Raw genomic sequence first — 14,418 nt, 5'->3', positions numbered from 1 at the left:
GTGTGAGTGAGTGTGTGTGTGTGTGTGTGAGTGAGTGTGTGTTTGAGAGAGTGTGTGTGTGTACCTGAGTGAGCAGACGGGGTGTATGTGTGCACTGATGATTTTGGCGATTCCTCGCGTCAGAAAGTCCCAGATGACGATGCGTCCGTCGTTGCAGCCGACCGCGAGCAGCGTCCCCCAGCGGTTAAACGTGCAGGTCAGAGCCATACTGATGCAGTCCAGAGTGCCATCCGCCTCCTGAACACACACACACACACACACACACACCATATACATATATGTCATTTTTCAAAAATAATGTATACACTGTAATATAATTATAAAAAAAACAAACGAAATAATATATTAGAATTAAAAAAAATGTGTACATTTATAAATATGTAAATAAATATATAATAAATTTCAATATACACATATGATTCTAAAAGTGTGTGTGTGTGTATATATATATAAAATAACAAATGTTATTTATGCTGTTGCTGTACCTCTGGATAATTCTGCCCGAACGACTCTGAAAGACAGAAAACAGTTTTGATATTTGATAGTTTTGAATTACAACGTTATTTTTCAACAACATTCATTCACACAAGTCTGCATTAATATAATTATATAACAATGAATATTTATTAACCTGACAGGTTCATGTCATGTTTATCATACATATAATAAAATACATCATTAAATGAGCACTGAAAGAAAACGTTCCCTACAATTATTCGACTTTAAAGTTCTGTAAAAGTTTCCATTGAATGTTTATAAACACTACAGACGGCTAGCAGCGGTTAGCGCGGAGCTAACACACTCTCAGACAGCTCTACTCACCGAGCAACTCCAGATTCATCTCTGCTGCGATATCAGCGCAAACCCGATCACTGGTTAGAAGAGATATTAAAATATGAACGGAAAATCAGCAAAAAATGGAAACATTAAAACGCTCCCAAAGAGCGACTGCAGCGCGACTGGCGCGGAGCTCTGAGGAAGGACCCCAAAACAAAGCGCCCCGGCGAGCGCCTGAACAAAACACACAATCAGTCTATGCTTTAAATGGTTAAAAAATAAGGAATCGTTGTTTCTGAGTTAAAACCTAAACGCCAACAGTAACAAACATTCAAGAAGAGCAAAACTAAACCAACTGAATTTTTATAATATATAAATATATAGTGTTGCAGCCCTATGGTTGCAACAGCAAAATATTACAAAACAAACACAGCTCATTTCAAAAGATTTATTCACAGTACAGAAAATAAATGTCATGAAAATTAAAAATATATCCACTATTATATTCCCAACGCGTTTTTAATAATTATTATACACTTTTATGTGTCGTTCGGCAAAACTACATAAACTTTCATAAAATAGCAAAAAGTCGAAAATAATTATCCTATAATTTAATATGCATCACCGCACGCAAGACCCCATGTTTACTTCGCTTACAATGTAAAATTACATAGTAAGCAACTGCGCCAGCGGCACTGAAGGCAACATTCGCACAGTTTCCTGCAGTTCTACGGTGTTCTCCAGTGCTGTACTGAAACCGCGACCTCAGATCCAAAATGGCGTCCTATAGAGTCTCGCCCGTGATCATCCGGGTGTCTGAGGACGCGACCAATCAGACGGCGGATGAGCTAATAAGGCGGGGTAAAGTGTGTTCGGAAAATCGTCTGTAACAGCGTTACTAGCGGACATAAATGATAAACGCACGGCGGGATCGCATCTTAAAATCACACTAAACGGTATTTAACGTTCAAACATGATTCAAAGCTACGCGCAAAGCGCTTTTCATCCACGCCGCATAAACGTGAGAGGGATTTTTTGACGTCACTACGGCGCGGACCAATGAGCGGCCTCCATATGTGGGACACTAGCGGCGTGGCAGCACGCAAGCAGCATAGAGCGCCAACTATAGATTGAGCGCATCGTTTTAAATACGCTATATAACATGATCATCGTACAGCCTTTTTATACGCAATTTAGCAAATAGACACTTAACACGAATACATAGAGATTTAGACCCGCAAAACGATTTTTTAGAACGCTTAAAACGTTACAAACGAAGCTGTAGGTTGATCTAGTGTGCTGAATCTGTGCTCACGCCGGATTCTTTCTTGTCGGCGCATGCGCAGCGCGCTGGAGCGTTATGTAAACCGTCGCTGTTTTTGCCTGGTTCTGTGCAGCTGGACTTTGGTGGACTTCGCTGGTCTGCAGGCGAATTTTCATAAACCCTGAGATGATTTTAGCACCTGGACTCACTTAAACTAATTTCCCCGCTTTAGTTAACGCCTCAGGTGAGTGGCGCTTCACAGACTCGCGGATTATTTCGTGTATTTAGACAAACAGGTTGCGTAAAGAGCGAACCCGTGACCCACTGCATTAAAAACACGCAAACTTAAAATAGTATAACACTTTTTGTCTCAAAACTCTTGGAGCGAATGAGCTGCTCTATATTTCTTGTGGTAACTTAGTTCTTAGCTAGTGCTGAGGAACGATTAATCGCGATTAATCTCGTACAAAATAAAAGTTTTTGTTTACATAATATATGTGTGTCTACTGTATATATAAATACACTCACAAGCACGTATATATTTAAGAAACATGTTATATTTGTATATTAAATGTATTTATATAATATCTATTATATAAATGTAAATATTTTCAATATATACTGTATGAGTGTGAGTGTATTTATATACACATAATAAATATACACAGTGCACACACATGCACACATATATTACGTAAACAAGACTTATTTTGTATGCGATTAATCGTTCCTCAGCACTATTAATAATACATAAAAACAACATATAAGATGAATGTTGTATAGCTAATTATTATTAAAAGTAGCATCACAGAACGGCGTTCTACTGTTATTGTCAGTAATTGTTAACCCATTAAATGACTGAAGAGTTTATAGTGTGTTAATAATACTAAGGGATTAGTTGAAGTGTTGATGGTTCTGTGTGTCTCAGGCCGCTGCATCATGTCCATTAACTCCATCCACTGGTTCCGGAAGGGTCTGCGTCTGCACGATAACCCGGCTCTGCTGGAGGCCGCCAGGGGCTCCCACACGCTGCGCTGCGTTTACTTCCTGGACCCCTGGTTCGCCGGGGCCTCCAACCGCGGCGTCAACCGCTGGAGGTGAGAGACGCGTCTGACACACGTTAGATTAACGTCCAATTCTCACTATATTAAATCCCCTTAACTGTCACCGTCCCACCTGTGCTGTGCAAATCGGACATTGCGTTACCATGGAAATGGTACTTTAAAATCTTTTGGTGGTCTCCTCCCCCTTAGTGGGCGGAGTCAAGTGTCATATTACAAAATGCATTACGCTCTTTTACAATCAAACCTTTTTATAATCTTGACAAAAAACATATCATTGGAAAGGTCTGAGTCTCAGGATTCCATATTTGGTGGTATTTTGAGATAGAAGTAATATTGACCGAGAAATGTTGACATTTGTGACAGAAAAATGCAACTTTTAATGGAGTTTGGTTGGCACCCGGTGGCTGTTTGTGGTATGACGCCCTAAATAAAATCTCACAGGATCCTCAATTTTTTTCATATCAACTTCAAATTTGGAACATAACTTATTTAGACATTTTTATACCAATTTTAGAGTAAAACCTGTTATGTAAAATATTTATAATAAATAAAATTAATAGTGCATTTTATTTACAGTACATTTAAACTTCTATAACTTTTTGATACTTCAGGTATTATTATTATTGATAAGACCTTAAATCAGTAAATGAAGGTATTATTATAATTAATTGTTAATACATCAATACAGTATGCATGTAAAAATATAAACATGACAGTACTATACTAAGCGTCATTACTGTGATATGGGGGTGTATGATGCTTTATTGATTAAAAGGAAATGCCTTATTCACCTTCTTGAATGCATCTTGAAGCAGTGCATTTTGGGATTGTTCTGAGTGTGAGGCACCTTTAGGAGTCTCGCTGTCTGCAGAGCTGTCTATGTAGGGCTCACAGATTGTGTGTGTGTGTCAGGTTTCTGCTGCAGTGTCTGGAGGATCTGGACTCCAGTCTTCGCAAACTCAACTCCTGTCTGTTCGTAATCCGCGGCCAGCCGGCCAACATCTTCCCGCGCCTCTTCAAGGTAACGACTTGAGTTTCACAGTCGCGAAGCGTTTGGGTCACGTGACCACAGTAACACTCATCTGATTGGTCGGCAGGAGTGGAAGGTGTCTCGGCTGACGTTCGAGGGCGACTCGGAGCCGTTTGGGAAAGAGCGAGACGCGGCTATAAAGAAACTGGCGTCTGAAGCGGGAGTGGAGGTGATCACGAAGATCTCGCACACGCTGTACGATCTGGACCAGTGAGAACAGACATTCAAATTATATTTATTATATTTTACATTTAGGCTATTGAAGACGAGCTAGATTGTAAAACTATAATCTGCTACTGTGGTATTATAATATTTAACTTTTTAAAATATAAAAAAATGCTTGATAGAAATGCTTAAAAATTCTTAGAATTTTTTTCTAGATTCTAAATACAGATTTTAAATAATTTGCGATGTATCTCACTTAGAGAACGCAACAGATGCTTAATAATAAGACCCATTTAAAATACAACCGTTTTTAAACTAAATTATTAGAATACATCTACCGTAATTTCAATTTCATATTAAAAGTTACAATTTAAAACCTTGCTTAAAATAGCATTTAATGTGTCTTAATTAATATATAATGCATGTATTGAGAATGTAACTTAATTTTATTTTCAGTTTTTTACAATATAACTAATTATAATATAACAGATTTAAACTTGATATTAAAATAGTTTAGAATATAAATTAAATATAAAGTCACTTAAAAATGCACTTAAAATCTAATTTTGCATATCTAATTTAGACACTTGTCAAATAATATTTTTTTATATAGTAATATATCTAATTTAAACTTTATATTCAAATATAGTTTATAATACATCTAATTTTATTGTATAAAGAAACATAATATATGGTTATAATATAAATTAATTTAAAAACCTCAGCCTTAATTTAAATATACCTTAATTTTTCTCTTGTTATTTTTGTTCATTTTAGTAAAAAAAAATTATATATATATAGAATTTTTGAAGACTCCTTTTCATATATATATATATATTAGGGCTGTCAGTTTAACGCATTAATTAATTAGTTATGAAAAAAAAACGCGATTAAAATATTTTAGCGCAGCTATCGCACTGGCCCCGCCCCCAGACCCGTACATCATCTTATATTTCATGTTATTCATTGTTATAATGCAGGGAAACAACTCTATTAATGCAGTTATGCCCTAAAATTCAAGATATTGGAGCCAAAAATGCTCCTGTATGTGTTTTTGTCTCACACTGTATTTATATCATACAATAAGCGATATCACACCAGCAGCAAGTGCTGATTTTTTTCCCGAATATGAGTTTAAATGTGATTTTATACAACAGTTCATTAAATAAGTTAATATTGTGTTATATTTTAAACACAATAGTATGTGTCTTTGCTCAAATTTGCAGAGAACATATTACCTTTAAAGCCACAGCAGAATTGTTGCACGTCTGTGAGCAACACAGCGGTGTTAAGTTTCTGAATGAATCCGCGTTTTGAACGAATCGAGTGAATCAATGACTCAAAGACTCATTCATAAAGAGAGCCGTTTAATTCATTCCTGAATGAATCAGCCATTTGAACGAATCGACTAAAGACATTTAGCGCCACCTGCTGGCAGATTTAGTTTCTTGTTTAGAGTATCATTTAATTAATAATAATAATAATAAAAACATTCAACCAAAATTTTAATTCTATCATCATTTACTCTCCCTCATGTCATTTCAAAACTTTCTTTTGCGGAACATAAAGGAAGGTATTCTGAAAACTGTCAAAAACAAAGCTGTTTTGGTTACCAATGACTTTCATTGTATGAACAAACAATACTGAGATGTTTCTCAAATTATCTTCTTTTATGTTCCATGTTAGCCGTTGTAGCCTAAATGTTTGTGTAATACGTTTTGTTGTAACACAAATAACTCCATTTACAGTCAGATGAAAGAGCGCTGACAAACAGCAGAAACACTGTGCGGTATTTGTGTCAACTTTTATTACATTATTAATACATGTATTAAATATATAGAAGGAGGAGTAATGGAATATAATTACAGTATTATTTTGTGATTAAGCTATAGCGTTTATGCGTTTGTACTAAATGTATTTAGACTACTGTTTTTCATTCAAATACCTAAAAACCATATTACATTTTTACCATGTTATTGATGTGCTATATTTGTGGTTTTAACTGTGATTATCATGATCTAAATGTATGCTACTATTGAAGACCAATGTTTAATTACAAAAAAAAACTCAGAATAATTACATTTCACCATATAAAAATTAGGTCGCTACAATTTTTACAGATGTTACTGGTTTTGATCTTGAACATAAATCTGCATCTGCATAAGCTACTATTAAATGTGTATTTCTAAGAGACAAACATTTTATATTATTATTAATATTATCAGGCAACACAAACCTGTTTCTTGATTTGAAACAATATTACTCATTAGAACCTGCAGAACTAAGAAATTACTTTTTTCTATTAAGATATTTATTTTGTTAAAGAAAAATAACTGTAAAAGTGTAAAGAATTAAAAAACGTGAAGTGTTTGTCATGTTCTGACCATAAAGAATAGTTTAAAACCACAATTAACCGTCTTTGGAACAAAAATCTGCCTTTAAACTTGAAAGAAATAAAAATGTGACATTTATCGTGACAATATTCGATATCGACTGATATGGGGGAAAAAATCGTGATAATTATCGGTATCGACTGATATGGAAAAAATATATTGTGATAATTATCGGTATCGACTGATATGAAAAAAAAAAATTGTGATAATTATCGGTATCGACTGATATGAAAAATAAAAATATCGTGATAATTATCGGTATCGACTAATATGAAAAAAAAAAAAAAAACCGTGATAATTATCGGTATCGACTGATATGAAAAAAAAATTATTGTGATAATTATCGGTATCGACTAATATGAAAAAAAAAAAGAAGTGATAATTATCGGTATCGGCTGATATGAAAAAAAAAATTGTGATAATTATCGGTATCGACTGATATGAAAAATAAAAATATTGTGATAATTATCGGTATCGACTAATATGAAAAAAAAAAATCGTGATAATTATCGGTATCGGCTGATATGAAAAAAAAAAATTGATAATTATCGGTATCGACTAATATGAAAAAAAAATCGTGATAATTATTGGTATCGACTGATATGAAAAAAAAAATATTGTGATAATTATCGGTATCGACTAATATGGAAAAAAAAAAATTGTGATAATTATCAGTATCGACTGATATGAAAAAAAAATCTTGATAATTATCGGTATCGACTGATATGAAAAAAAAAATCATGATAATTATCGGTATCGACTGATATGAAAAAAAAATCGTGATAATTGTCGGTATCAACTGATATGGAAGAAAAAAAATCGTGATAATTGTCGGTATCGACTGATATGAAAAAAAAAAATATCGTGATAATTTTTTGGCCATATCGCCCGGCCCTATCTAAAGCTACTATTTGTAATGTTTACTTGATACTTCTTTAGTATCAAGTTCTTTAGCTTTAAATTATCTTTTTTTGGGTATTTTCACAGTCAAATTTATTTTGCGATTAATTAGATTAAGTAATCGAAACATCATGTAATTAATTAGGCTAGATTAAAAATTTTAATTGACTGACAGCCCTAATATATATAATTTTTTTTTTTTTTTTTTTTCACATTCTTTTGGGAATGCTGTTGTTGAATCCTTTCATCAACTGGATCATTTAAATGAGTGAATCAATAGCACGGTTGGTGTCAGTGATTGAGAACGGAATCTGTGTTATGTGTGGTGTGTCAGGATCACGGAGCTGAATGGCGGTCAGCCGCCGCTGACGTACAAGCGCTTCCAGACGCTGGTGAGCAGCATGGAGCCACCGGAGCCTCCGCTGGAGCCGCTGAGCCGAGAGCTGCTGGGAAACTGTGTGACGCCCGTCAGAGACAACCACAGAGAGAGATACGGAGTCCCCCTGCTGGACGAGCTGGGTAACACGCACACAGATAGATCGCTGTGATTAGAGAGCTGCATCATGGGTGGGTGTGGGTGGGTGGGTATCCAGAACTGGTTGCATCTTAGAATCGGTTGCTAATTTCCAAGAACTGGGTATTTGTGAAGTTTGATTCTGCTTAACGATTCCTGCGTTCGCATTTTAATGTGATTTTAAACCATCTAAGTGCAAGACTTGCGTGCCGTTATGCGTGTCGTGCTCATATGTGACCCTGGAGAACAAAACCAGTCATAACGTAACACACACACACACACACACTGTCACTCACTCACACACACACACACACACACACACACACTCTCACTCACACACACACATACACACACACACTCACACACACACACACACAGTCACTCACTTACACACACACACACAGTCACTCATTCACACACACAGTCACTCACTCACTCACACACACACACATGTGGCTCCAGCTGTGGTCACGTGATCAGGCATGTCTGAGGCGTGTGCTGCTGTTTTCCAGGCGTGGCAGGAGAACTTTGAGCGTCCGAAGATGAACTCCAGTCCGCTGCTGGCCAGTCCGCTGGGCTTGAGCCCGTACCTGCGCTTCGGCTGCCTGTCTTGCCGTTTGTTCTACTACAAACTCACTGAACTCTTCAAGAAGGTGAGGCATTGCAATGATGTATTTGATCCAGTTTAATCATTAGATCCGAATTGAAACACTTTTAAAACGCTATTTTCTCATATTGTGATATATCTAATCCCATGATGCCGTGTCGTCGCAGGTGAAGAAGAACGCAAGCCCGTCGATCTCGCTGTACGACAAGCTCTTATGGAGGGAGTTCTTCTACACGGCGGCCAGCAACAACCCGCGCTTCGACCGTATGGAGGGAAACCCCATCTGCATCCGCATCCCGTGGGACAGGAACCCCGAGGCGCTGGTCAAGTGGGCCGAGGCCAAGACGGGCTTCCCGTGGATCGACGCCATCATGACCCAGCTGTGTCAGGAGGGCTGGATCCATCACCTGGCGCGGCACGCCGTGGCCTGTTTCCTGACGCGAGGAGATCTCTGGATCAGCTGGGAGGAGGGCATGAAGGTGCGGCCCCAGAGCATGCTGGGTAGTAACTGATCACATGTAATCTGGATTACGTAATCAGATTCCAAATATTAAGTACTTAGATTGTTACATTTTAAAATACTCGTAGACTCAGGCTACAGTTACTTTTTATGGATTACATGATTAAACATTATTCACACAAATGCAATGAATCATCCGTAAATTAGATAGATTCTCCCTAAATCCTCTTTTTCATCTTTTAAATGTTCCTTTCTAAAATAGCCTACAGCTTATGTACACTCAGAAAGTCTCCACTCAGAGATCAGACATTAGTCAGGTTTACACAGCATTTGAGCTAGGGCTGCACGATTATGACAAAAATCATAATTGTCGATTATTCCCTTGAAATTGTAATTGCGATTATTAATTACGATTATCACAATTTACATTGAAAGATGTTTATACCATTGTTTGATGCAACTGCATGCGACACTCTAACTGAAAAGCCTTTAGTGCTTTTCTATAGTATTAAGCCTCAAATGTCAAATACACATCGGATTGGTTTCTTCTTTAAATTATAAAAAAGTTAAGATGAATGGTATTATAATGTTATATTAAAATTAAAATAATGGGAAAAACCCTTAAGATAACATGTAGAAAGAAAAACAACGCATCTTAAGCGTGCAGAATAACATAAGTGGAACGATTTATGCCGCTTTGAATGATTACGTAATTGTAATCGCGATTACAAATTAATCGCTTTTTAATTAATTTTATTTGAATTATCACTCTGTTATTTTACCATGTAGTACTTTGGAAGCTGTTTGTCTTACAAACACATCACAATGAATACGTTTTTTCGCCTAATATATTTTTTTATTTGAAGGACCCCCGAAATTTTAAAATAAATATTTTAATAATTAAGTATCACATTTGCATGTTCACTGGTTCTCCGAGTTGGTTATGGTAACATGACATGCAGGTAAACAAATAAAATATTTATAATATAAAGTTTTACTTTGATTAATTTTAAAATTATTTGTTTTAATTGAACATTTGACGCTTCAACAATTGACGCTGAATTGACGCTAATTTGAAAGTGAAAGTAAAATGCGCGCGACGCTTTTAAGCTATTTAAAAGCGAAGGAAAGCGAGGGGGAGGAGGGCATGAAGGTGTGGCCCCAGGGCATGCTGGGTAAGGGAGGTGTGGCTGACGCGTGCTAACGCTGGCGTGTCCGCAGGTGTTCGAGGAGCTGCTGTTGGACGCTGACTGGAGCGTGAACGCCGGCAGCTGGCTCTGCCACTCCTGCAGCTCCTTCTTCCAGCAGTTCTTCCACTGCTACTGTCCCGTGGGATTCGGACGCAGGATCGACCCCAACGGAGACTTCATCAGGTGAGTATCTGCAGCTTCGCTTCACTTCCTCGTCTGGATCCAGTGTGAATGCACAATTACACTTAACCATACCAACCATCATAACACATCAGTCTAGTAATTATATATATATATATATATATATATATATATATTCAAAAACCCATTTAAAATATAATGGAATGTCTAATAATTTTTATTATTATAATTTATATGTAATTAATGTAATGTCTAATTTCAGTTTATATATAATTAATATTGATGATGATATATAAATAATATTACTAATTTTAATCATATAGTTTTTTACAATTACATGATTTTAATAATGAATCAGATATCACCTGTAGATGTAAATAGGTGCATTTATTATAATAATAATAATAATAATATAGTAATTGTATAATTCATTTAAAATAAAATATATTGCAGCTTTTGAATAATACATAATAATGTAAATATTATTTAATAATAAAATAATACAAACGATACAAATGTTAAATTTTTTAAATAAACATTTATGAAAAATTAATCAAATGAAATCAAACATAGTAATATTAATTTATATCAATTATTTTAAATAATGCATATTATAGTTTTTAATAATACATTTTTTTTTTTTTTGTATGAATTACTCCTAATATGAGTTACATCCATGACATATTAATAATTTAATCAAATGTTGCCTTTAAAATGTTGGTGGATAAATTCATTATATTAAAATTATAGTAATTATATTATTAATTTTTAGTGCTGTCAAAACGATTAATAGCATCCAAAATAAAAGTTTTTGTTTACATAATATGTGTGTGTACTGTGCATATATAAATACACACACATACAGTAAATATTTTATTTTTCATTAATATAGACATGCATGTGTTTGTACTTGTATATGCATAATAAATATAAACAATATACACACATATATTATGTAAACAACAACTTTTATTTCGGATGCGATTAATCACGATTAATCATTTGACAGCACATTTTAAATAATACATATTATATTTCTTTTAGTAATACATATCATTTTCAGGTTGAATTACTTAATAATAGTTATGTCCAAAAGATTAGATATTAATAATCAGTCAAATGTCACCTATAGAAATTAATTGTTAAATAAAATTAACAGATACTAATTTTAAATGCATGTAAATAGATTGTAATATTACACGTCATTTTTTCAGTATGACTTATTCATGAACATATGAGTTGTGTCCAGAAACTTTAGTTATTGATAATCAATCAAACGTCACCTATAAAAGTTATACAGTATTGGTAAATTAATATTATGTTATTAATATTAAATATATATATTATAGATTTTAACAATACATTTATTATCTAACTTAATTTAATTTATGTTCATTTGTTTTACTATAAACTGATAATTAGTAATTAGGTAATTAGTATATATTTCATCATATTTAATAGATGAACATTTAATTTCCCAGAATGCTCTAATTTAAGTGAGGGACCTGAGACTCGAACTTGCAACCTTTGAGTTACGAGTCCGACTCTCTAACCATTAGGCCACGACTTTCCCATTTACATGTCACATGTCAGTTTCTTTGTCATTATTTGTTTATATGATGTTATTTTAAGACTCTATGGAAATAATTATACCTGTTTTGATATGTTCGTTTTATTTCTAATCAACTAGCCACATGCATTCTGTATATTTGGTTTAGAGGAGGTTGTGACGAGTCGCTGCGGGTTAATCTCTCGCTCTGATTGCAGATGTTACTTACCTATACTCCGAGATTTTCCTGCCAAGTTCATCTACAACCCCTGGAACGCACCGGACGAGGTGCAGCGCGCCGCCAAATGCGTGATCGGCGTGGATTATCCCAAACCCATGGTGAACCACGCCGAGGCCAGCCGCCTGAACATCGAGAGGATGCGGCAGATCTACCAGCAGCTCTCCAGATACCGCGGACTCAGTAAGAGCTTAGTCAAGTTCACCGCTTTCACGTTCTTATTTAAAGATACGGTTTTAAAAACCATTCTACATTTAAAAGAACAGCAGAGTTCAATCCACAACTAAAATGATAACAATATCATTGGAATCACTTTCAGAACTAATTTTTCCAGATGGTGAACGATAAAAACATTGACAGCCAATCAGAATCCACTGAATTTAAACTGTAGCGTGCTTATAATAAACTGAACGTTATCGTCCACTAATATAGTTATCATTATAGTTACGATAACGACACAGAGGAACGATATTGTTGGAATCACTTTCAGAACTAATTTTTCCAGATGGTGAACGATAAAAACATTGACAGCCAATCAGAATCCACTGAATTTAAACTGTAGCGTGCTTATAATAAACTGAACGTTATCGTCCACTAATATAGTTATCATTATAGTTACGATAACGACACAGAGGAACGATATCGTTGGAATCACTTTCAGAATGATTTTTTTCAGTTGATGTACAATAAAAAGATTGACAGCCAATAAGAATCCATCTGACTTTGAAGAGCTCAAGCATTTAAAGCGGTAGATGACAAAACTGCAGTGCATGATTAAAAATAAACAGAACTTTATCATTCGTTAATATAGTTATTGTTATAGTTATTGATATATTTGTTCTTGGTGTGAAAGGGCTTTAACTATGAAAGAATAGCAAAGTCCACACCACAACTATAATGACACAGAAGAACAATATTGTTGGAATTACTTTCAGAATTATATTTTCGAGCTGATGTACAATAAAAACATTGATGGCCAATCAGAATCCATTGAACTAGAGTTTGAGAATTTAAAGTGGCAGGCGACAAACTGCAGTGCGTACTTGTAATAAACAGAACAATATCATTAGAATCACGTTAGTTATCGCTGTAGTTAATGTTCTTGGTGTGAACGGGCCTTTATTTTAATTCATCCATCAGGTCTTCTCGCAACTGTTCCGTCCAACCACATGGAGGTCGTAGGTGTCAGTGAAGCCCAAGGAGCAGCAGCGCCACCTACACGCCGGAGGACCCAGAGCGGCACTTCGTCTCATCGTGAGTGTTTGAAATCGTACGTTGCGATCAAATAAGTGTGTTTGAAGTTGAGTTTTAATGCTCTGTGTGTCCAGCAGGGGTCAGGAGAGAGCATCCCGGACCGAGCGGAGCGAAACATCACGGCTCAATACACCGACACGCCCTCAGTGAGACCATGTCCTTAGTAGGGGTGTGCGATATTGACAAAAATAATACCTCGATATTTTCTGGGATTTTATCTATAACAATATTTTGCTGAGTGTGTTATTGTGCTGGTATCTTAAGGACTACCGTGCACAACTGACTCCTAAAGTTTTTGATATTCTTCATATTCTGTGTGGAGATCCTTAATTAATTAATTTCCAATAAGTTTAAATAGATTTTTACCTTTTATGGGCATTTTTATGGGCACCTTTATAAAGCGTGCATTGTCTTTTGAGTCAAATTGTTACATTTAATCAGTGAATTAGAGTAATACGATATTTGGGCTGTTACCAAGCAAATTAAATTAGTATCAATAAAATTCATCTTTGCAATGCAGAGGAAACACAGAAGCTGCATCTGAAGAGGCATTTAGATGTGTTTACACACTGTTTAATGCAAAACATAAATGCATTTAACATGCAATTACAAATGCATTAATAATGTTTTGATAAATCATAAAACGTTGAATACTGTTATTTCAAATTTTTAAAATAATAAAAAGAAACTTTGAGTGTGAAATTAAAACCGCCAGCAGGTGGCAGCAAGTCACTGTTAATAAGTGAGTCATTGCGATTGAACCGAATCATTTAAACACTTGATTCATTCAGGAACGAAACACCGTCATGTTGCTCAGAGACACAAAACAGAGCTGTGGCTGTGTTTGGAATTATTTTTATAGTCGAAATAGC

At 35.2% G+C, this 14,418-nt stretch overlaps 1 long non-coding RNA gene and 1 pseudogene across 1 annotated transcript; one reads left to right on the top strand and one right to left on the bottom strand.

Annotated features, from left to right (window-relative positions):
- Positions 1–60: 60 nt before the first annotated feature.
- On the bottom strand, positions 61–980 carry LOC107667637 (uncharacterized). The gene is made up of 3 exons (XR_001631805.1): positions 823–980; positions 486–511; positions 61–237 (listed from the first exon to the last, which is right to left on the bottom strand). It is a non-coding gene; the product is annotated as an uncharacterized LOC107667637 (long non-coding RNA).
- Positions 981–1,615: 635 nt separating this feature from the next.
- LOC107667640 (cryptochrome-1-like) overlaps positions 1,616–14,418 on the top strand; it is an 18,368-nt pseudogene continuing 5,565 nt past the window's right edge.

This window comes from Sinocyclocheilus anshuiensis, unplaced genomic scaffold (genome assembly GCF_001515605.1).
Source record: "Sinocyclocheilus anshuiensis isolate Anshui unplaced genomic scaffold, SAMN03320099.WGS_v1.1 scaffold1799, whole genome shotgun sequence".
Lineage (NCBI taxonomy): Eukaryota > Metazoa > Chordata > Actinopteri > Cypriniformes > Cyprinidae > Sinocyclocheilus > Sinocyclocheilus anshuiensis.
Note: the sequence above shows the minus strand (reverse complement) of the source record. Positions and strands in the feature narration are given on the sequence as shown.